The sequence below is a fragment of the Neovison vison genome, chromosome 8 (assembly GCF_020171115.1).
Source record: "Neovison vison isolate M4711 chromosome 8, ASM_NN_V1, whole genome shotgun sequence".
Taxonomy (NCBI): domain Eukaryota; kingdom Metazoa; phylum Chordata; class Mammalia; order Carnivora; family Mustelidae; genus Neogale; species Neogale vison.
In genome coordinates this window covers 24,806,477-24,830,900 of record NC_058098.1, presented here as the reverse complement: position 1 = coordinate 24,830,900, position 24,424 = coordinate 24,806,477, and the positions used below count along the sequence as shown (strand labels likewise).

The window sequence follows — 24,424 nt, the reverse complement described above, 5'->3', positions numbered from 1 at the left end:
ATTCAAAATCTTTGTGTAGTAGACATTTAAACTTTGGGAAACATTATTAAAAAGAACGCTATCTTTTGTTGTGCTTTGAACCAAATAAAACTTACATAAAACATTAAAATAGAAAAGCCATGTGCCAGAAAAGGTGATGACATGAATAATCTTCGAGAAGTATTATTAGGTCACTTTGGATCTTCATTCCTTGCTGTGGAACAGTTTAATTACAGAAATGTTCTGTTTCCTTGAAATAAAAAGAAATGTTTTGATTTATAAGTCAGATTCACAAACCAAGTGATTTTTAGCTCTCATTAGGGTTCTTTTATTTCTTTATCTTTTGTAGTTTACCATAAAACCTAAATTTCATTTAAACCCAAAATTCTGTGGTGGAAATCAAATATGGAAGAATTTTGAACAAATATCCAGTGTTGAGGGAAACGTAAATAGTAGATATCATATTGATGCCAACTGAGGAAATATGATTAGAGTTAGTCAATAAATAAATCTGTTAACATAATCTGCCATGTGCCAATTTAAATAATGAAAGCATTACTGTAGGAGGATGTTTTGTTAAATGTCCCACAAGGCCTGAGTCTTCTGTGCATACCTACCATGTGACAGACTCTTAATAATAATTGGAAAATGATAAGAGAACTTTCTTCCTCTTAAATTGTTTATCTGAGGGAGGAGATAGTTACTCTTACATAAACCTTTAAACCTTTAATGGGATGGCTAATACATCTTTATAGTCTATATTATTGACACTTTCTTTCCTTTTTTTGAATATTTGCAGTGATATAATAGAACAAACTTTTTTTTTTTTTTTAAGATTTTATTTATTGGAGCACCTGGGTGGCTTAGTGGGTTAAAGCCTCTGCCTTCAGCCCGGGTCATGATCCTGGGGTCCTTGGATTGAGCCTCTGCCTGCCTCTCAGTAGGGAGCCTGCTTCCTCCTCTCTCTCTCTCTCTCTCTGTCTCTGTCTCTGTCTCTGTCTCTCTGCCTGCCTCTCTGCCTGCTTGTGGTCTCTATCTGTCAAATGAATGAATAAAATCTTAAAAAAAAAAAAAGATTTTATTTATTTATTTGACAGAGATCACAAGCAGGCAGAGAGGCATTATTTATTTATTTGACAGAGATCACAAGCAGGCAGAGAGGCAGGTAGAGAGCAAGGGGGGAAGCAGGCTCGCTGCTGAGCAGAGAGCCCAACGCGAGGCTCAGTCCCAGGACCCTGGGCGCTACCCAGGCGCCCCAATAGAACAAACATTTCTGTAATGATTTTTATATTTAAAAAATGAGAATAATTAGTGCAGGTTATAAAATTTGGCCTTAGTGGTCATGCTTTAAAAACTGAAGGAAAAGAAATTTTCACTTGATGTGATTTTGAGGTTTTTTACTCCAGAAAATTACTTTAGCTTATCAAGACTTGTTTGGATATATGTTCTTTGCAGTTAAATTTTACTGCTTGTAATAGCAAAGAAAAATAAATTAATATTCCCTCTCTGTTTCAGAGAATTTGTTGAAAGTGTGAAATATCAGGTCTCATTTATTAAGATAATTTTTGGGAAATGTGGTAAAAGTGAAATTTTCTATGAAAATGTAGAGTAAGGGCTCCTGTGTGGCTCAGTCGGTTAAGCTCTGACTTGTGATTCCAGCTTAAGTCATGACCTCCCAGGGTTGTGAGAGAAACCCCTTGTAGGGGCTTCACACTGGGTGTGGAACCTGTTTAAGATTCTCTCTCCCTCTGCCCTTCCAGCCGCCTCTAAAAAAAAAAGAAAAAGAAAAAGAAAATGCAGAGGAATAATTACAGTGAACTAAAGAATTTATAGGGGGCGTCTGGGTGGCTCAGTGGGTTAAGCCACTGCTTTCGGCTCAGGTCATGATCTCAGGGTCCTGGGATCGAGTCCCACATCGGGCTCTCTGCTCAGCAGGGGGCCCGCTTCCCTTCCTTTCTATCTGCCTGCTTCTCTGCCTACTTGTGATCTCTGTCTGTCAAATAAATAAATAAAATCTTAAAAAAAAAAGAATTTATAGGGATTTTCCAGCAGGATTTATGAATTATATTTATCTGTAGGTTCTGAAGTTATTTTATAAAAGTAGAAAAGTTTTAACCTTAATACTTGGTTTCTCCAACAGAGATGTTGACTGTGTGCTTAAAATACTGAATGGTTTAAATTTTCTTATGTCTCATTTTTCCTGTTCTATCAAACTACAGGAAGTAGTCTGCTTGGCAAAATGTTAATTTAGGTGCATAAAGCACTCCATGTAGACACTCCCACTGTTTAAATGAAGGAACTCGACAAAGCTAGTTGCAGAAACTCTCTGGAGTGAATATTTTCCTACTAACGTTTGTTATAAAACCAGAAACACTTTACTGAAGAGCAAAAAGAGGAAATAATCCCAATATATAAAGTGGGAAATTTATAAGGAAGATAGTATCTCTGGATTATTCTATCTGTTGTATAAGTGCTAGGCCTGTTGTGTGTTTTAATCTTTACCTGTAGATTTGCTATACCTTGAGAACTGGCAGTTTGGTGAGTCATGGTGTTTAGACTTCAGTTTCTTCTGGGTAACAGGCTTCAGCAGTAGGTAAACTACTCTTAATAAGGTACTTTAGGTATTTTAATCGCAAACTTGATATATCAAATTCAGTTTTGACTTAATCAATTAGAAGAACCAAATCATGAGAACATAGAATAACATATGTAGGAATGTGTTTTTATAATCTTTCTAAACAGACAAATTCCTGGTAGAAGCATAATCGCAAAATATCAGGAGAAATTACCATGTAAATCAGCTTGGCTTATGGGAATGCAAGTTGGTATAGCCATTCTGGAAAGCAGTGTGGAGGTTCATCAAAAAGTAGAAAATAGGGACGCCTGGGTGGCTCAGTGGGTTAAGCCGCTGCCTTCGGCTCAGGTCATGATCTCAGGGTCCTGGGATCGAGTCCCACATCGAGCTCTCTGCTCGGCGGGGAGCCTGCTTCCCTCTCCCTCTCTCTCTGCCTGCCTCTCTGTCTACTTGTGATCTCTCTCTCCGTCAAATAAATAAATAAAATATTAAAAAAAAAAAAGGTAGAAAATAGAGCTACCCCATGACCCAGCAATTGCACTACTGGGTATGTACCCCAAAGATACAAATGTAGTGATCTGAAGGGACACTTATACCCCAATGTTTATAGCAGCAATTTCTGCAATAGCTGAACTATGGAAAGAGCCCAGATGTCCATTGACAGATGACTGGATAAAGAAGATATGGTGTGTTCACACACACACACACACACACACACACACACACACAGAGGAATACTACTTAGCTATCAAAAAGGAAATCTTGTCATTGGTTTTAAGTTTATAAAATAGAGTTCAAGAAGTATCTGACTTAGGGGCGCCTGGGTGGCTCAGTGGGTTAAAGCCTCAGCCTTCGGCTCGGATCATGATCCCAGAGTCCTGGGATCAAGCCCCACATTGGGCTCTCTGCTCAGTAGGGAGCCTGCTTCCCCCTTCTCTCTCTGCCTGCCTCTCTACCTACTTGTGATCTCTGTCAAATAAATAAATGAAAATCTTAAAAAAAAAAAAGTATCTGACTTAAAATCTTACAAGAACTTGAACATCCACTTTTGTTCTTCACATAAAGCCTTCTGAAATATAGTAAGAGCTGTAGCTTCTAATAACTTGACAAGTTCAGTGCTTTATATAGTCCTTGCAAATAGGTAATATGTCCCTAGGGTGAATGATGTCTTACTTGGGACAGAGCAGGAATAGCAAAAATGGTCACAATGTTTGGGAAAACCAGCTCTGGGCTAGTAATTTTTAATTATTATTAGCAAAGTAGTCTTGAAATTATTAAAAGTTTCTGCTGTTTCAAAAATAGGCCTTATAAAAATTCTTTTTTTTTTTTTTTTAAGAAATTTTTAAAGGTTTTATTTATTCATTTAACAGAAAGGGAGAGCAGCAGGCAAAGTGGGAGGGAGAAGTAAGCTCTCTGCTGAGCCAGGAACCGGATATGGGACTCAATCCCAGGACCCTGGGACCATGACCCAGGCCGAAGGCAGCCGCTTAACGAACTGAGCCACCCAGGTGTCCCGGTCTTAGAAAAATTCTTGAAGAGAACATAATTTGATTTGACTACATTATAACTAATAGAAATTTTATTCAGCTTTTTCAGACCTTACCCTTCCCTGTCCTATCTTAATTAATGAAGGAGCTAGATTCGGTTCTATTTTTGTTTTAAAGATTGTCTTTTTTGAGGGAGATAGAGCAAGTGAGCACACAAGCGGGGTTGGGGTGGAGGGAGAAGACGACTCCCCACTGAGCAAGGAGCCCTAGACCATAGCCACTATTAGTGCCGATCCCTACTGAGATCATGACCTGAGCTGAAATCAAGAGTCTGATGCTTGGGGTGCCTGGGTGGCTCAGTGGGTTAAACCTCTGCCTTTGGCTCAGGTCATGATCTCAGGGTCCTGGGATTGAGCTCCACGTTGAGCTCTCGGCTCAGCGGGGAGCCTCCCCCCCCCCTGCCCCTACCTGCCTCTCTGCCTACGTGTTGTGATCTCTCTCTCTGTCAGATAAATAAAATATTAAAAAAAAAAAAAAGTCTGATGCTTAACCAGCTGAGTCACCCAGGTGCCCTAAGATTCAGTTCTTTCTAAAGCTAATATCTGTGTTTTGTCCTTACTGAATTTGTGTTTCAAACAAATAGGATATTTTCGTTTATTTATCTAAGAAATAAACATTATGTTGATCAAGACATACCCCTGCCCTCAGAATATTAATGGAGGAATAGGTCAACAAATAACTGAAAATGTTAAGTTCCAGTGTGGTATTATATACTGTCAGGCCTCATGGATAGTATTAGGTGGGGCCACTATGACCTCTCCCTGCTTGCTGTGGAAATGGTCTCTCCCAGAGGGAAAACCCTTGAGATAAGTCTTTAAAGATGAATAATTTTCCAGGTGTACAGTAGAAGAGCTTATTTGATAGAAGTACTCCTAGTGAAGGAAATTGGTTGGTAGTCTGATTCGGGAAGAGTAATGGTACAATTCCTTATGCCTTAGAATATAGGATTATATGTTGATTATTCCAGCAAATGAAAGTTTCTGCTTCATTTATTTTCTGTGCTTCTGATTCATCAACTTTTAAAAATCTGCTATCACAATTAAATTGAATTCTTGATTTTAAATGATGATCCACAGCTGCTGCTGTCTGACTTGTGTCCCATAAGGGCTGATGACGCAAACATCGAGAGAATTCTCAGTTTTGTTTTCAAGATCACTTGTGAATTTGATTGCTTTTCTGTTTTTTTTTTTAAGTTGACTTAAAAAAAAGTTAACTTTTTTTTTTTTAAGATTTTATTTATTTATTTGACAGAGAGAGAGATCACAAGTAGGCAGAGAGGCAGGCAGAGAGAGAGAGAGGAGGAAGCAGGCTCCCTGCTGAGCAGAGAGCCCGATGTGGGACTCGATCCCAGGACCCTGAGATCATGACCTGAGCCGAAGGCAGCGGCTTAACCCACTGAGCCACCCAGGCGCCCAAGTTACCTTTTCTTTTAAGTTGACATAAAATTCCTCCAGGCTTTGTAATATTAAGTATGTAAAGCAAATACGCAGCAAATTATGAAGTACTTGATAACTAATAAAACAAGAATCTGTATGTTGTTATGTAAATTGGAAAGTTAGAATATCTCACTTCTGGAGAGCCCCAAACCTCTTTTATTTTGGATTATTTAATTTAATGATAATCTTACTATAGCACATGGTCAGTTTAAAATAAGACAAAGAAACAAAGAAGCTTAAGCAAGAAAGAAAGCTGTAGGGGACTTCTTGTAATACCTAGTCCTGTCCTCTAATTGGACAGATAAGTGGGCTAATGATTTAGATAACTCATTTATAGCTGAATCTAAACAGTTACCCAGGCTCTTTCCATTGAATGATGAGAGAAAATCAGTGTCTCTTAAACTGTTTGCTGTAGATGATCTAAAAAGGAAGACACTTCATTTTCTGATCAGTTGTATATTTCAAACTTTAAGCATTCTTGGTAAAAGCCTGTGGAACTGAAAGATGAGTAAGATAGCCTTTGACTTCGTAGGAGTTTATAAGATTATCCGACGTATAGAAACTGAGACAAATTGGTGTATCTTGTCTGCCTACTCACCCTCAGTGGTGGTCTGTGTGGTCTGTCTCCTTATTTTTCATTCTCTTCATTTTCTTTCTACAGGTTTAATGCTACCTAGTCATGGTAACCTCCTTCCAGTTCCTTAGTCTAGCCATGCCACTTCCCATCTCTTCTGTTCTCTCTGACTGAAATATTCTCCGTTTTTTTTTTTTTAAAAAAAGGCTTAGCTCATTACTCCTCTGAGTTTGACTTCATCAAAATATACTCCTATATAATACACCCTCATTAACCCTCCCCCTGTCCCCTAATGTGAGGCCATAGTTCTCTTAATTATTTTCTTGAGGGTTTATTTTTTCTTTTCTAGCCTTTACTGTTTATTATACACTTACTTGTATGATAATTAGAGTCTTTTATAACAGACTGCAGGCTGCCTGTGGGCAAGGACTATATTTTTATTCATTGTGCTGTCTTCAGTGCCTAACATAATGCCCTAATAGATGTTTGAGTTGGTCCAAAGTTATCCTATTGGTATAAATTAAAGTTCAACACAGGTTTTTGTAAAGGCCAGATAGTTAACATTTTTGGTTTTGTGGGCTACATAATATCTGTCCCAACTGCTCTTGTCATGGAAAAACAGCTACAGAAAGACAGTGTGTAAAGTAATGGGCATAGTCTTCCCCCTGCCCCAAGAGATTTTATTTATTTACTTATTTATAGATTTTATTTATTTATTTGACAGAGATCACAAGTAGGCAGAGAGGCAGGCGGGGGGGGGTTAGGGGGGGAAGCAGGTTTCCTGCTGAGCCCAGAGCCAGATACGGGGCTCAATCCCAGGACCCTGAGAATATGACCTGAGCCAAAAGCAAAAGCAGAGGCTTTAACCCACTGAGCCACCCAGGCGCCCCTCCCCAAGAGATTTTATTTATTTAGAGAGAGGCAGAGGCAGAGTGAGAAGCAGGCTCCCCAAGGAGCAGAGAGCCCGATGCAAGACTCCATCCCAGGACCCCGGGATCATAACCTGAGCTGAAGGCAGATGCTTAACCATCTGAGCCTCTTAGGCGCCCGCGATGGGCATAGTTTTATTCCAGTTAAACCAAAACCGTGAGCAGGCTATAGTTTGCTGATCTCTGTTGTAAATAATCATCTCTTAATGTTGTAAGTAATCATTTTGTTAGACTTGAAAACTCTCATTATGCAGTCTTGCAACTCTCTCAAAGGGCTTTTTAAAGATGATTTCATATTTTTTTTGAAAGATTTTATTTATTTGACAGAGCACACAAGCAGGGGGAGCACAGAGAGGGGCGGCAGGCAGAGAGAGAGGGAGAAGTAGGCTTCTTGCTGAGCTGAGAGCCTGACAGGGGGCTTGATTTCCAGGACCCTGAGATCGTGACCTGATCCAAAAGCAGATGCTTAACCAGGTGTCCCAAGATGATTTAATTTTTGTATTGTAGATTTTAAGAGGTGTTTTTTTTTTTTCCCAATTTATTTATTTTCAGAAAAACAGTATTCATTATTTTTTCACCACACCCAGTGCTCCATGCAAGCCGTGCCCTCTGTAATACCCACCACCTGGTACCCCAACCTCCCACCCCCCCCATGAGGTGTTTGTTTTTTTGAGAGGGAGTGGGGAGAGGGACAGAGGGAGAGAGAGAATCTTAAGCAGGCTCCACACCTGGTGTGGAGCCCTACTGAGATTTTGTGACCTGAGGGATAAGCAAGAGTCAGACCCATGGGGCGCCTAGGTTGCTCATCAGTTAAATGACTGTCTTCATCTCCTGTCATAATCCCAGCATCCTGGGACTGAGCACTCCACAGGGCTCCCTGCTCAGCAGGGAAATCTGCTTCTCCTTCTCTATCTGCTGCCTCTCCCAGCCTGTGCTCCCTCTCTCATGCATGTACTACCCCCCACAAATAAATAAATAACATCTTAAAAACAAAAACGAAAAACAAAGTCGGATACTTAACCACCTGAGGCACTCAGGTGCCCCAAGAGGTGATTTTTAAAAATTTATTTATAAAGATTTTATTTATTTGTTTGAGAGAGAGGGAGGGAGAGAAAGTGCAAGTGGGGGGGGCAGGTGGAGAGGGAGAGGCAGACTCTCCACTGAACAGGGAGCCTGATGTGGGGCAGGATCCCAAGACCCTGAGATCATGACCCCAGTCAAAGGCAGATACTTAACTGACTGGTCCACACAGGCGCCCCAAAAGGTGATTTTTTAAAAAGTGATTTTTATTCCAGTTAAAGTGAGTTTTCATTTAAAATACAGTCTTTAAGATTTTTATAATTATTTTCTTATTTAATAATACTAAATTTTTTACTTTCCCGAATTTAACCTGCTACACTTATACTTTTGTTAATTTTACTTTCTGTTAAAACATGATTCTTTTTTTTTCCCAAAAGGATCTTATTTTTAAGTAATACCTACACCAGTGTGGGACTTGAACTCATAACCCCCAAAATCAAGACTTGGGTGCTTCACTGACTGAGCCAGCCAGGTTCCCCAAAACATGATTCTTTATAAAAATAAAAAAAGATTGCTTTGGTTTTTGGGTAAAGTATAGATTAAATTTTTATAGTGTTTATGTTTTCAAAAAACCAAGCTTTTTGTAATCTGATGCTTGAAATAGTATATATGTGTATGTGATATATATATTAACATTTATTTTAGGGTGCCTGTGTGCCTCAGTTGGTTAAGCATCTGTCTTTGGCTCAGTTCATGATCCCAGGGTCCTGGGATTGAGTCCTGCATCGGGCTCCTTGCTCAGCGGTGAGCCTGCTTCTCCCTCTGCCTGCCACTCCCCCTGCTTGTGCACACACTCACTCTCTGATAAACAAATTCTTTAAAAAAAAAAAAAAAAAGAGGAAAGAGCTTGCATGAGAGAGTAGGGGGAGGGACAGAGGGAGAGACTTTTTCAAGCAAACTCCCCATTGACTGATGCAGAGTCCCATGAAGGTGTTGGGCCCACGATCCATGAGATCATGACCTGACCTGAAACCAGGAGATAGTCGAGATGAGCCACCCCCGTGCCCCAATATTATTTTGTTTTTAAATGACAGATTAAGAAGGATTCCAGGTATGCTTGTAAAGACTATCCACAGGCCTGCGTGGGTGGCTCAGGGGGTCAAGCCTCTGCCTTTGGCTCAGATCATGATCCCGGGGTCCTGGGATCAAGCCCTGCAACAGGCTCTCGGCTCAGCAGGGAGCCTGCGCCGCCGCCTGCCTCTCTGCCTACTTGTGATCTCTCTTTCCGTGTAATAAATAAATAAAATCTTAAAAAAAAAAAAAAAAAGACTATCCACAGTGAAAAGCAAATTGACTATAAGCATCAGTGTTTCTTCTTCTTCTTCTTTTTTTTTTTTTTGAGTTCTTTTTCTTTTTTCAAAAAGATTTTATTTATTTGAGACAGACAGAGAGAGCACGAGCAGGGGGAGGAACCCAGGGAGAGGGAGAAGCCACTTCCTTCTGAGCAGGGAGCGCGATGTGAGACTCAATCCCAGAACCCCGGGATCATGACCTGAGCAGAAGGCAGAGGCTTAACAGACTGAACCACCCAGGTGCCCTATTTTTCTTTTTCTTTAGCCATCACTGAAGATCTAGAATCATCTTTATGTGCTAGATAGAGATTTGATTCGATGACTCCCAACTCAGGTCTGGATATAAAGTGTATTTGTAGAATTGTTTTTGTTAATTAATATGTACTAAAATTTAATTTGCATTCTATATTTAAATTTCTTAACGCCTTTTTTTTTTAAAGATTTTATTTATTTATTTGACAGAGAGAGAGGGGGAACATAAGCAGAGGGAGTAGGAGAGGGAGAACTAGGCTTCCTGCTGAGCAGGGAGCCCAGTGTGGTTCTCGACCCCAGGACCCTGGGATAATGATCTGAGCAGAAGGCAGACGCTCAATAACTGAGCCACCTAGGCACTCCGCAGTAGTGATTTTCAAAGAAACCAAAGGAGGAATGGTTATAAGCATCTTTGTTAGAACTGCATGAACTACTGCACATGTTCTCTTGATACTCATCAGGGACGTTTTCAAAGTATTTTGTTGTGAATGAGGACCCCCCCCCCTTTTTAGAAAAAAGATTTTATTATTTATTTGAGAGAGAGAGAGAGAGAGCACAGGCAGGGAGGAGGGGTAGAGGAAGAAGCAGACTACCCACCAAGCAGGGAGCCTGATGTGGGACTCAATCCCAGGACGCTGAGATCATGACCCAAGCTGAAGGCAGACGCTTAAGCTACTGAGCCCCCCAGGTGCCCTGGGGACTTTTTCCCGTTTTGATAAGTATTTATTTTATGTAGTTGAAAACTTAAAATTGCAAGAATCTTAAAAGGAATTCTTACTCACCAGCTGTTTACACAAACAAATCATAAAGGAACCCTTGTTCACTGTTAACACTTTACGCATTTGCTTTATCATTGTGTGTTATGTATATATAATTTTTTCTGAGTCACTCTGAGAAAGTGGAAGTGTGCCCCTTTTTGCCCCTAAATACTTAAATATACGTTTCCTAAAAATAAATGCATCCTCTACTTAGCCACATTATCAAAATCATGAAATTTAATATTGATAACAATACTATTGCCTAATCACAACTGTATTCACATTCCATCAGTCATCCCAGTAATGCCTTTTGTAGCTTGTGTACCCTAGTACAATCCAGTCTAATCTAGGACTGCACAGCATTTAATTGTCATCTCTGTTTAATTCTTACTCTGAAACAGTTCCTGTCTTTTTTTTTTTTTTTTTTTTTAATCCTCCTCTCCCCGCTCCCTATCTTTTCAGTCTTACTTGACCTTGGCAGTTTCAAAGAGTACAGAATGTACGGAATGTCCCTCAGTTGTCTGATGTTTCCTTGTGATTAGATTTGTATTATGGACTTTGGGCACAACTGCCATTTAAGTAATACTGTATTTTTTTTTTTTTTTAAGATTTTATTTATCCATTGGACAGACAGTAGTAGTAGACAAAAGTTGGCAAAGAGGCATGCAGAGAGAGAGGAAGGGAAGCAGAGAGCCCGATGTGGGTCTCGATCCCAGCACCCTGGGATCATGACCTGAGCCGAAGGCAGAGGCTTTAACCCACTGAGCCACCCAGGTGCCCCAGTAATACTGTATTCTTAATGCTTTATTTAGGGAGGCACATGATGTCAGTTTATCCCAATATTGGTGATTCATGATGTTAAATATTAGCCTTGTTCTTATTTAAGGGTGGTCTGCCAGGTTACTCTATTGCAAAGTAAGTTTTTTCCTTTCTGTGATCAATAAGTAAGTAATTTGTGTATTTTTTTTTAATTTTTTAAAATTTATTTATTTGACAGAGAGAGATCACAAGTAGGCAGAGAGGCAAGCAGAGAGAGAGGAGGAAGCAGGCTCCCTGCTGAGCAGAGAGCCCGATGTGGGACTCGATCCCAGGACCCTGGGATCATGACCTGAGCCGAAGGCAGCGGCTTAACCCACTGAGCCACCCAGGCGCCCTAATTTGTGTATTTTGAGACAATGTAGATAATCCTTTTTTTAATAATTTTTTTTAAGAGTTTATTTATTTATTTCACATACAGAGATCACAAGTAGGCAGAGAGGCAGGCAGTGGGTGGGGAAGTAGGCTCTCCGCCGAGCAGAGAGCCCGATGCTGGGCTCGATCCCAGGACCCTGAGATCATGACCAGAGCTGAAGTAACCCACTGAGCCACCCAGCTGCCCCTAAATATTCTGCTCATTAGTCAGTGAGTGGTGGTTTTCTACTTCAGTATTCCTGTTCTATTTGCAAGTTGGCATCGTCTAAGAAGGAATAAGCTTTTTTTCCTTCCTTGATTATTATTAATCATTATTATTATTCCTATTTTATTTGACAGACAGAGATCACAAGTAGGCTGAAAGGCAGGCAGAGAGAGGAAGGGAAGCAGACTTCCCGCTGAGCAGAGAGCCCGATGTGGGGCTCGATCCTAGGACCTCGGGACCATGACCTGAGCTGAAGGCAGAGGCTTTAACCCACTGAGCCACCCAGGCGCCCCTATTAATATTATTTTTAAGTAGGATCCTTGCCCATGTGAGGGTTGACTCTGAGATCAGGAGTTTCATGCTCACATAAGCAATCTTGGAATACTGAAAAAATAAAAAAGGTTTCATTTTCTACTGACTTAAGCCAGGTAGGTGCCCTGAGTGATTAATTTTTTTAAAAATTCACTTTTTATTTTACATGTCATGCTTCAATCCAGTACTGTCATTTTTGTGATGCTCAAATTGTCCCATAGTTGGCCATGGCAGTTCCTTCTAACTGGCTTCAGTGCCCTTTTGACATACCCCCAACTTCTGAGTAGTCCTTTACTTTCTTGTACAAAATACTGCATACTTAATTTGCACTCTCTCTGCCCCACCTGGTATCAGCCATTTCTCTGAGGAGCCAGGGTTTAGTAGAAAATATAGTGTAGAAATCAAGATCTGGGTTTAAGATGTGTTTATTTTTAAAAGGTGTCATTACTGCTGCTGGGTTTTTTTGTTTTGTTTTGTTTTTTGATAAAAGGTGTCATTGCTGGTGCTGCTGCCTTTTTTTTTTTTTTTTTTTAAAGATTTTTCTTACTCATTTGTAAATAAGTGGGGTGGGGGGCAGAGAGAGAGAGAGAGAGGAGAGAGGGAGAAGCAGGCTCCCTGCTGAATAGGGAGCCTGACATGGGGCTGTGTCCCAGGACCCCAGGATCATGACCTGATCAAAGGCAAACGCTTAACTGACTGAGCCACCCAGGCTTCCCAAGGTGCAATTGCTTCTAGACCCACTCAGCAAACAACTAGGAAGTATATGAACGTGCTTGTGTTTCTATGTGTATTTTTAATGTTCAAATGTAAATATAACATAAAAATCATGAGTTCATATTGATACCTCTAGTGCAAATCCAACATTCTAGATATATCACAGTTTCCCAATAGGAGGACATCAAAACAATACAAAACTACTTTACAAATTACGTTGTATAGCAACCAATTTAGTAGTTGGATTCACTATTCTGGATATATTGCACCGTTGGCTTCTCATCTTTTATTTTTAACAGTTGACAATGTATAAATAAAGTTGTCAGTGTATCAAAAGAAAAAGTTGTCCGTGTATCAACTCAGGATGTGTGGTCAGTGAGGTAAATGAATATGTTGGTACCAGATTAAACCTCGTGTCAGACTTAATTCTTTTTATCCGAGTTACTTTAAAAAAATTGTCCCTGTCCATCTGCCAACCTCACCCATAATTTGGCATACTGCTTAAAGAAATCCAGTCTTTTTAAACTTTATATTGTGTTGATATCAAACAGCTCTAAATATGGACTTAAACACCCAGCTCTATAATCACCAACTCAGCTCCTCTTGAAGGAAATCCTAGATGGCATATAAACTCAATCAGTAAACATTTCTGAATGTAACTCTTAAAGATAAGGACTTTTCTTAAAAACAATCGCAAATCTATTAATGTAGCTAAGAAAAGTTTTAATAAATAATTCCTTAGTATAATTAAATATGTAGTGAGTTTTAAATGTTTCCCAGTTATCCCAGGTTATTTTTTACAGTTGGTTCAAATCAGAATCCAAATAATGGTCACATTTTGTGTGTAAGTCTTTCCTTTCTCTTCTAATGTGTAGCTTCTATTCTACCTCCTTCCCCCACTCCCTCGCTTTTTTCTACAAATCTAGGTTGTTTGCAGTATAGATTTTCTCTCATTCTGGACTTTTCCTGATTGCATTCCCATGCTGTCATTAGCATGTTCCTGTTTCCCCTCAATGTTCTGTAAACTGCTTCTGTGATCTAGAGGCTGAATCAGATTCACCTGTTTTGTCAAGAATGCTTCACCAGGGGGCGCCTGGATGGCTCAGTGGGTTAAGCCGCTGCCTTCGGCTCAGGTCATGATCTCAGGGTCCTGGGATCGGGTCCCGCATCGGGCTCTCTGCTCAGTGGGGAGCCTGCTTCCCTTCCTCGCTCTCTGCCTGCCTCTCTGCTTACTTGTGATCTCTCTCTGTCAAATGAATAAATAAAATCTTTAAAAAAAAAAAAAAAAGAATGCTTCACCAGTTTTATACTTCCATTAGGCACATTAAGGTCCATATATTTCTCATCTCATATTTGTGGCAATTGATCTTTACCTAGATTAATGTTTTTCATTAGAGATTAGCAGAATGATTTTGCAAATACATGATTTTTTCATTTTAGTTTTTTAAATTTTTTCAGTAGGGGTCAGTTTTTACCAACTCTAGATTTACTTAGAGGTATAGTTCATATAGAAAGATAAGTAAAATACTCAGTTCACTAGTTTCAGAATAATGAATTGATTCTGTAGTATCCTCCAAAAAGTGATCAATTCATTTTTTTTTAAAAGATTTTATTTATTTATTTGACAGATCACAAGTAGGCAGAGAGAGAGAGAGAGAGACGAAGGGAAGCAGGCTCCCTGCTGAGCAAAGAGCCCCATGCGGGGCTCGGTCCCAGGACTCCGGGATCATGACCTGAGCTGAAGGCAGAGGCTTTAACCCACTGAGCCACCCAGGTGCCCCGATCAATTCATATTTTATAAGAACCATTATGAACTCATGAATTCAAACATTTTGCTTTTTTTTTTAAAAGATTTATTTATTTTAGAGAGAGCATGAGTGGGAGGGGCTAAGGAAGCAGGAGAGGGAATCTCAAGCGACTCCACGCTGAGTGTAGAGCCTGACTCCGGGATTGATTTCATAGCCCTGAGGTTACAACCTGAGCTAAAACTGAGAGCTGGATGCTTAACCAGGTGCACCTCTAGGCGCCCCCATTTTGCTGTGTTCTAATCCATTGCAAATACTGGTTGTTGTTTTTTTTTTTATGCTCAGATTATCCCACTTTAGTGGGAGCCTTTTCAGGTTGGCTCCTGAGTCCCATGGACACAACTCCAGAAGTCTTTCAAAGCTTAATTGCTTTCTGACATGACAAATTTTATGCATTTTTCTGCCCGTCATACCTGGAGTCAACTATTTTTCTCAAGAGCCCAGCTTCCTTGTAGAGGAAAATGGTATTTAAGATCCATAATCTGGGAACCAGAAGCAAAAGTGAAAGAGCCATTTTTAATTTTTTTAACATTTTATTTATTCTTTGTGAGAGAGAAGGCACAAGCAGGGGGAGAGGCAGAGGGAGAAGCAGACTCTGCACTGAGCCAGGAGACTAACGTGGGGCTCAATCCCAGGACCTGGAGATAATGACCCAAGCTGAAGGCAGATGCCCAACCATCTGAGCTTCCCCCCGCTCCCGGCTTTTTTAAAACAACAATAAATGCTTGCTCTCATGCAGTTACTGTGGGTCAGAATTCTGAGGCAATTTAGCTGGGTGGTAGTGGCTAGGTACATGAGCAAGTTGATGCTGGCATTGCAAGAGATTTTCCTACTAGACAACAGAGTATATTGCTCTGGCTTTGGATCCAGACTACCTGGCTAACACTTCCTAGTTTAGGGGGTTAATTAAGTTATTTAACTCTTTGTTAAACTTTCTTTAGCTGACATTTTAAGATAATGATACTTACCTACCTTAAAGGCCCTGTAATGCAGAGTCTTTGTGAAGAGTCTGACAGAACAGTTTCTGACACTTAGCACTATTGGTAACCATTCAGCCCACTGCTGTTGCTATTACTCCCACGACCACTGGGATGAACTAAAGACCCAAAACCTAGCCAGTAAGTTGTTCTTGACAGAAATAGTTTTTCTTCTGTTTACCAAAAATTGCCATGACAGAAAAATTGTTTACAGATTCCAGATCCCCAGAGTATGATAGAAGATTGAGGGTTAGAGAATTATAGCCACACCTGTTTGATCATGTATATGGAGGATCTTTCATTCCTATCTGTGTTCATGGAGATTTTTAGTGCAGGATATGTGTCCATATAATATATGACCCCAGGAATCAACCAAGTTCCCCCCATCCCCAAACCTTTTTATTTTAAAGTATGGATCCCTAGGAAGTTACTTACACACACACACACACACACACACACAGAGGAGGGTCCAGTGGACCCTTCACCCAGTTTATACCCCAATGGCAACTATTGTTATAACTAGTATACTATCAATTTTCACTGATGAATTTTCATTCACTAGAAATTGAGCAGCTCTTACATGCTAGGTTTTTGAAGGCATAAGTGATTAAAACTGACCTTGAACAATTCAGTCCTTCTCTCTGGGTTCTCATTGTTATATTTTTTTAAAATGTTCTTTTTAAATTTTGGCTCTTCATTGTTGAAACTTGCATTAGCAGTTTCTTTAATGCGAAATACTGTTATTTCTCACATTCATATTTGCCTTGTTTTATAATTTTTGCATTGTGTCCCCATCTTTCATTTATAATCTTTACAGCATCAGAACCATGTTGCCTGCATTGTCTTATTTTAATCACGTGCCAGTTTTGCAGTGCTACCAAGTCTGGATCTGAGAGGCAGCTTGTGTGAATCATTTACATACATTCCTGTTTATATTCCCCAGATTAATTTGCAACTTTACATTTTTTATCCAGTTGCATGTTTAAAGCAGAGTTTTAATAATTCATTTTAAGGAATTTGTCATAAGTAGGATTTAAAATGGGCTCAGAGAGCAGAAGCTATTAAACAATAGCAGAAACCAGACAATATGTAGGACTTTAAATAGTAATTGTTAAACATATGAATGTTCCCAAAAATATGAGTCTGTGTATCTATGTGTGTCTCTACATGTTATTTCACTAGGGACTTGCACAGATAGGTTTTGCACAATATCCTTGCTGTTATTGTCAGCCATAAACAAATTACACGTATTTAACAAGTTAATGTCAGATTGGCCAGGAGCCACTGGGAGGTGTGTACTTAGTGACATCAGCTGGCAAAGAGCCCTAGTAACAGGGAGGGTTGGAAGGGTAGTGGAGGGAGAGGGAGCAGTAGGGAGGAAGAAAAAGAGAGAGACAGAGAGACTGACTGTATCTGGGGATTCTGGCAAGGTGAAGAGCTGGTCTGTTTGGCAGGACCTTCCCATCTGGGATCCATCTGTGTTTCCCTGGAATGGGACAGGCAGCTCTAGTCAGTGAGAAATCGCAGATGTGAGAGAGCTGACACATGTCCAGCTAATCAAAGAAGGAGGAAGGCTGGTCTCAGATTGGGCTTTGAAGATTAGGAGGAGGAAAAGAGGAGCCTTTTTATATTTATTTTGAATAAATTTGGTATATTAAGTATCTGGATTGTTATAATCTGGGCATTTGAGGTAAGTACATTTTAATTTAGTTTTGGGGCTAAAGTGGGCAGTTGTCTGCCTTTCAGAGCTTTTTATTTCAGATTATGGTCATATGAATTTTTTTACATTTGATGTGAGTTTAGCCTTTAGCTACTCTTTGTTGATTTGATGCTTCATTTTGTTCATATTTCTGTATCATTTTTTAGTTGCCACCTTTATATTTGAATGCCATGCTTTTTTGAATAGAAACTTGAATGAGATTTAACATGAATTCTGTGGCTAGGGAAGTAGTCTCACAAATACTGTTGTAAGGTATTCCGCATAGAGTCGATGATATTTTGAGGGAAATTTTTTTCTCCCTTAGTATGCATGCTACAAATAGGCAGTGTTAAAAAGATGGCTCATAGAATACTCTTCCTTATTGTCAGATTTTATTTCAGTGTATTCAGGTAAATTAAAACCAAAAATGAATTACACAAACAGTATCTTTTAATTTTAATATAGTCAGCTCTTTTTTCTTCATTGCATTATACCCCTTCTTCTTTTTACTTCCTATATAAAAAGTAAACAAATAACATCACAAATATGACTTAAATTGTGAGTTTGTAGTAGTTTTGTCGTAAAATAAATTTGTGGGTACATAGCTACTGTATGTACTGTCCTTGTTATTTGTGGAGTATAATTTAGCTTCTTTGCTATTCCTGTACATTGTATTCATATCTTCAGGCCTCCAAATCCAGATACCTAAGGGAGAAGCATGGGTTTGGGAGTTACGCATGTTATACAGCCATTTTTCACTGGTTTTCTGATTTCAAGCAAGCTACTTAACCTTCTTGAGTTTTTATTTTGTGCAATTCCTGCCTGTTGTCATTACTGGGAAAATTTGTCTGGGACGTAGAAGGCATTCAAGTTAGTTTCAGAAGTTTCTGGATGTTTATTATTTTGTTGTAATTGGTTCCGAAACCCTTTGCATTTTTAAAAAGATCTTATTTTTTAAGTAATCTCCACATACAATGTGTGGTTGAACTCAAAACCCCAGATCAAAGGTTGGACAGTCCACCTACTGAGCCAGCCAGGTGCCCCATAAACTGTTTTCATTCGTAACTCTCAGGCTAAAAATGGATCTTTTCTAGAACCTTCTCTCACTGTACCTACCTTCCAGATATCTGTATCTGTTATAAATGTTACATGCTTTCTTTGTTAAGCCTTGCTATGATTATAAATGATTTGGAAAGCATTTTAAGTATTGTAATGTAAATGAGCCTGGTATAGCAGAGTAGAACTTCTGGAAAAGTCAACAGGAGTGAGATACTGAATTATACTACTTTGTTACATTGTTTAAATTTTTTTGTTGTTTTTGAAAACTACTAGTTTTCAAATAGGAGTTTAAAATATATTTGTTTCTTAAAGTTCTTCAACCTTCACTTACATCAGTTGGGTAATTCAGTTTTTCTTTCAATGTTACAGTCAGATTTCATGATGAGGGGGAAGACTTTTTAAAAGAATTCTATTTTACCAGATTGGCTAAATGATGCAGTGTGAACTTTGTGGAGTTTCTGGGGTTTTGTTTGTTTGTTTGTTTGGGGGGTTTGGGGAGGTTTTCCTTTGAGTTTCTGTTTTGGTAGGGGAACAGTTAGCATCTTTAGGGACTTGTCTGAATATTTGAGAAGGGGTATGGAATTTACATGATATTCCTTCAGTGAACAAGCACTAATTGCACCCTGGGAGATAAGTTCCTAGGTTGAGTAGAGTGCAGGGTAGACTGTGTCCACTGTGAAGGCCTTAGAGATTTGCATATACTATATGTCCATACTAGGAACACTTTTTTTTTTTTTTTTAAAGATTTTATTTATTTATTTGACAGAGAGAAATCACAAGTAGTAGGAGAGGCAGGCAGAGAGAGAGAGGGAAGCAGGCTCCCTGCTGAGCAGAGAGCCCGATGCGGGACTCGATCCCAGGACCCTGAGATCATGACCTGAGCTGAAGGCAGCGGCTTAACCCACTGAGCCACCCAGGCGCCCCTAGGAACACTTTTGATGCAAGAGTTTCAAGAAGCATTAAAACATGGTAAATGATACTGTTTTAATATGTGAAGATCCACTGACTGCAAGTAAAGGTGGTTGATCAGAAGTCGTAGTAGAACCACACAGTTCAGGAGACTAGTTTGTTACTAAGATACTAAACAAGGTAATCTTTGAGTTGAATACAAAAGAAAATCATAGTATTTTCTGAAGACTGAAAGCATTGTGAGTTTTACTGCTATGCAAAGAAGAATCTTTCTTTTTTCCTTCCTTTCTAAGTAGGCTCCACCCCCAGTGTGGGGCTCAGACTCAGAACTCTGAGATCAAGAGTCTCATGCTCTACTGACTGAGCCAGCCCGGTGCCCTGGAAACCTAAACTGGTTTCCAGGAGTGACCCAACCAAGGATTTTTTCATATCAAGGGGCCATTTTGGACTGAAATTGTATAATACAACAATGTCAGTAAACTGGAGATGAGGATAATGATACTTAAAAATTACGTCTTTGGAATATCGGGGAAGGATGATGAGTTTGAATAAACATCTTGTATATACAGCTTGAAGAGTTCAAGTGAATCTGAACGATTGTTTGGATCAGTTCATTGAAGGTTATTTTAAGTCCACGCGTGCTAGAAGTGCTCATAAGACCCCATTGGAGACCTATGAAAGATGTTAGGATTGAACAAGATCTTAAGGACAACCTAATGAAATAAATTATTTTATAGGAAATATTGGAAATAAGGAAATAAGGAAAATTGAGGGAAGGGTAGTGGAGTGGTAAAAGGTCTGCTTGGCCTAGAGTTTAATTTTCCTAGTTGGTGGTTGAACTTAGACTGGAATTGTCTTCTGCACTTTCAGGACATTCATTTTGCAAACATTTTTTGATTGCTGGTTGTTTGTGATGATACAGTAAGGTATACAAAAGTCACAAAGAGGAGATAAAATGTAAATGAAAGCACAAAAGTGGGTAAATCCTGGAAATTACTGCCAACTCCGGCAATCATGATTGCACCTTTATGAGGCACAGTCTTTGAGCAGAACTTAGGACAGAAGGATTTAGACTCCTTGTCCAAAGAAGCATGGTTGGGTAGATGGAAAGGTTCAGTTTTCATTAGACTACAGTGCTTTAAACCAGTCTTTGTCAAATGCATAGCACAGTGTTAATTTCTACAGTGCTTTCGATTATGCCTGGTGGCTGTTACCTTTCCAAATCCAAGAGTAACTGTGTGCTTCTGAGATCGAGAGAGAGTGATTGATTCCCCACCCCTTCTTTAAGCATCAAGATCTTATTTAAAAGGTTTCTACTATGGTTTCTCTAGGTTAATTTTCCCTCCAAGTTCAAGTCAGTAAGTACAGGAATTAGTGATGACTCTATCTAGGAAAAAATAACCCACCATGGCTTTTCTATTCTCTCTGGTTGATGGGCTTTCCAAACAGTGTTGAACTTTTAAGACTTAGGTGGCGTCACATTTATGCTGGGAAACTTAAAACGCATATGGATTTACTTTCCTAAAGCATGCCTAAACCTGCAGAAGAAACTCTTTGTGCTTTGTTTAAAGCAACAGCTAGTGGAAATCCTGTTACCATTCAATCCTGAGCAGCTTGTTAGGGATACCTAGCAAGGTACAATTCTGTATAGAATGTATATGTATGTGTGTGTAGTTGCTTCTCATAGCTGGAGTTCTCAAGTAAATAGAATATGTATTTTCATTTGGCTGTGATAGTTAGGACTCGTGGAGAAAAGGCAGTGAAAAGATTATGTACAGACTTTGGCATTAGTAACCTTGAGCTGACTTAACCTTCGCCTCTAAGCCCCAGTTTGCTCACTTGTAAAATGGGAGTAAAAATAGATGTTATTGTGGGTTCTAAGAATTAAATTAGAAAGTAACAAGCATGATGCTACCTGCACGAATACTAAATAAGATTTATCTTTCCATATGATTTTTCTTAGTCCTCCTTAAACATCAAAGTCCCAGTAAGCCAACAGACTTAGTTAAAATGTGTTTCTTGTGTATTTTCAGGAAGTCTCCAAACTGAAAGGGAACCAGCCCCGTTTCCTTAACTAATTCTTAGTCATGGGAGAAGGGTGCGTGTAGAGAATGCAGCAGCCTTAAAAACTCAAACCTGTTGCTGTGTGGCAAGCTGTTAATGTTTAGGGACCTTGCGTTACTTACCCTGCTGGAAGAGCTGGGGGATGGGCCACTTGGAGGGTGACAGATGTGCCCTCTGCTGCCGGCGGGCGCGTGCCGGCTCTGTCCCTCTGCTCCCAGCACCAGGTGCAGCCATTGTTCTGGCTGGTCTCTCTTCATCCGGCCTCGTCTGTTACTCTGCTCTTTCTAGCTCATTGTTTCTGTAGGAAATTAGCATTAAAAACCCATCTGAAACCCCCATGTCCCTCAACTGCAGGTGACTGTTATTGGCCCCAGCTGCCACCCTTGCGCTTGATTACTTCCATATGGGTCTGTGCAAAGAAGTAGTAGCCATTTATTGATTTCCACCACAACCCCCACCTCTATTACTCAAACTATAATACCCTGAAATCTATTAGACCCCCAATAGGCTGTATAGCTCAGTTGGCACTACAACTGTGATGAACGTTTTACAAGCAAAACTAATTACACCCTCTCCCCCTTTACCACCTCCTACCTAAATATTAAATGTAAAAAGACCAGAGTGTCATAAGTGGAATAGTAGATCTTTTTAAATGTCTAGAGATGAATCTGTTTCTGAGTGGTAAAGCTTTTTAGACTTTGGATGGGCTTCTATGGAAAATTTTAGTCATAGGTTTAAATATTTCATACCACACCCATAACATTCAAGCAAACCATGCCCAGTAAGCTCCTAAGGTGGGGGTGGGGACACAGAAATACTGGCCATTTGCTTTTCAGTTTGTTAAATTTAATTGGGGTGGGCAGTATGTTAGGAAAGGGGCCTAGTTGAAAATGATAATATGTTTTGTGGGAAAACTGCAAGCAATTAGAATTAGTTAAATCCTTTAATTTTGCATTTTGTTCTTTGACTTGTGTGTTTGCACAAATGGTTGTCCCGGTTTATTTATTAGGGTAAATACCGTAGTGAGGAATTGGGTGTCCTACACTTCTTTCTTCCTTCATCCATAAACAGATTTAAGTGTTCTCTTTTGGTTATTGGTCTAGATCAAGACTGTAATCTCAACCAGGTTACCAGGCTTTAAATTCTAATTCAAAATTCTTGGCTCCTGCTTGTGACCTTGACAAAGTCACTACTCCTATCAATGGAGGGAATCTGTTACTGGTAGCCTTTACAAGTAAATAGCCCAGAAAATCACCGGGGGGGGGGGGGGGGGGGGGTAATTGACTAAGATCTTTTGACTGCTCAGTGTTAAGCTGTGCAACATAGTCTTTAAGTAACATATTGAGTTTATAACTTTTCAAATTAAGGTTTTTAACAATTCTGGTATTTAAAGCAACAGCTTCAGTGTTTTAACTTAGCTATGTGGTACCTATAAGTAATTACAGAATTTAAGGTCATTTCCCTTGGGAAAATTCCTTTTTGTTCCTTCTCCTCCTCCTCTTTCTCTTTCTTTGCTTCTTTGCTCCCTCCCTTCCCTTCCTTCCTTTTTTCTTCTTTTTTTTTTTCTCTGTCTTCTGGAATTTGGAGTTTTTTGTTTTTTTTAAAGATTTTATTTATTTACTTGACAGAGATCACAAGTAGGCAGAGAGGCAGGCAGAGAGAGAGAGGAGGAAGCAGGCTCCCTGCTGAGCAGAGAGCCTGATGAGGGACTCAATCCCAGGACCCTGAGATCATGACCCGAGCCGAAGGCAGCGGCTCAACCCACTGAGCCACCCAGGCACCCTGGCATTTGGAGTTTTAAAAGGTCTTAGAATTTGAAGAGACCCTGGCAGCCAGCATTTTACCTGACAGCTCCTATGAAGGCAAGCCTCCAATTAAAGTGCTGTGATTGCATTCAGAACAGGTTAGGATGTGTACAGTCTTCTATGAGCTTTTAAATTTGCTTCCTCATTTAAGCGGTGGAAATGATGGATATTTAAAGAGGTCAGGAGAGGGGAGAGTTGAGATTTGAAAGTCTCCTGTCACCAGAGTAAGTACCTTCTTCTGGAAGTTTGGAGCTAGTAAATGTCCGGACTGATTGTGCGCATGATAATGCATCAGATATTATTGTCTTGAGGTGTGTGCATGTGGTTTTTTGTTTTTTTTTTTTTAAGATACCTGTTTATTTATTTGACAGACAGAGATCACAAGTAGGCAGAGAGAGAGAGGAGGGGAGGAAGCAGGCTCCCTGCTGAGCAGAGAGCCTGATTGGGGGCTTGATCCCAGGACCCTGGGATCATGACCTGAGCCGAAGGCAGAGGCTTTAATCCACTGAGCCACCCATGCACCCCATGTGCAGGTGTTCTTAAAAGTTTTTGTTTTTCTTGTGTATTAAGAATGGGGTTTTCCTTTAGTGGCCTGACTGAAGAGAAGTATAGTTCATTTATTCTTTTAAAGGAAAAGGAGTGTGAAGTCCAGCATGAGACTGATTTTCTTTTCATCCTTTTAATGTGATGAATAATACCATTCCTGGGTCTAAAGCCATGAAGAAGACGACAGTAGCTTTTTTAGTTTTTGAATGGGAACTGCGTTTTCAAAAGTAAAACACTTCTGTTGCCCCAAATAAGCATGGCAAATAGTCATGTGTGCTTCTATTGCCCAAAGAACATTAATAGTAGAGATTCTTCAACAGCTGGAACTGGAGTGAGGCAAATGAGGTACCTCAGCAAAAAAATTTGTGGCCTCACCCACAAGTTGGCTCTGCACTTAAATTTTGGGTGGTAGGTACCTCATTTCCATTTTCCCATCCTGGCCCTGCTCTGCAGTAATGTCTAAAATAGGAGGAAGATGGCAGATTTGGTAAATGATACAGAAATGTTGTTTTCTGGGCACCTGGGTGGCTCAGTGGGTTAAAGCCTCTGCCTTCAGCTCAGGCATGATCCCAGGGTCCTAGGATCGAGCCCCAAATCAGGTTCTCTACTCAGCAGGGAGCCTGCTTCCTCCTCTCTCTGCCTGCCTCTCTCTGCCTACTTGTGATCTCTGTCAAATAAATAAAATCTTTAAAAAAAAATGTTTTCTATCTTGATTT

General features: G+C 39.8%; 1 protein-coding gene across 6 annotated transcripts in view; it reads left to right on the top strand.

Annotated features, from left to right (window-relative positions):
- Positions 1-24,424, top strand: part of CBFA2T2 (CBFA2/RUNX1 partner transcriptional co-repressor 2) — a 159,319-nt gene that overhangs the window by 46,258 nt on the left and 88,637 nt on the right. The window contains exon 1 of one of the 6 annotated variants that reach the window (XM_044263236.1): positions 17,300-17,316. The exons of the other annotated variants lie outside the window; for them this stretch is intronic. The gene's annotated coding sequence lies outside the window, so the exon portion shown is untranslated. Of the gene's footprint in view, positions 1-17,299; positions 17,317-24,424 lie in introns of those variants that run through there. 6 annotated transcript variants of the gene reach the window in all.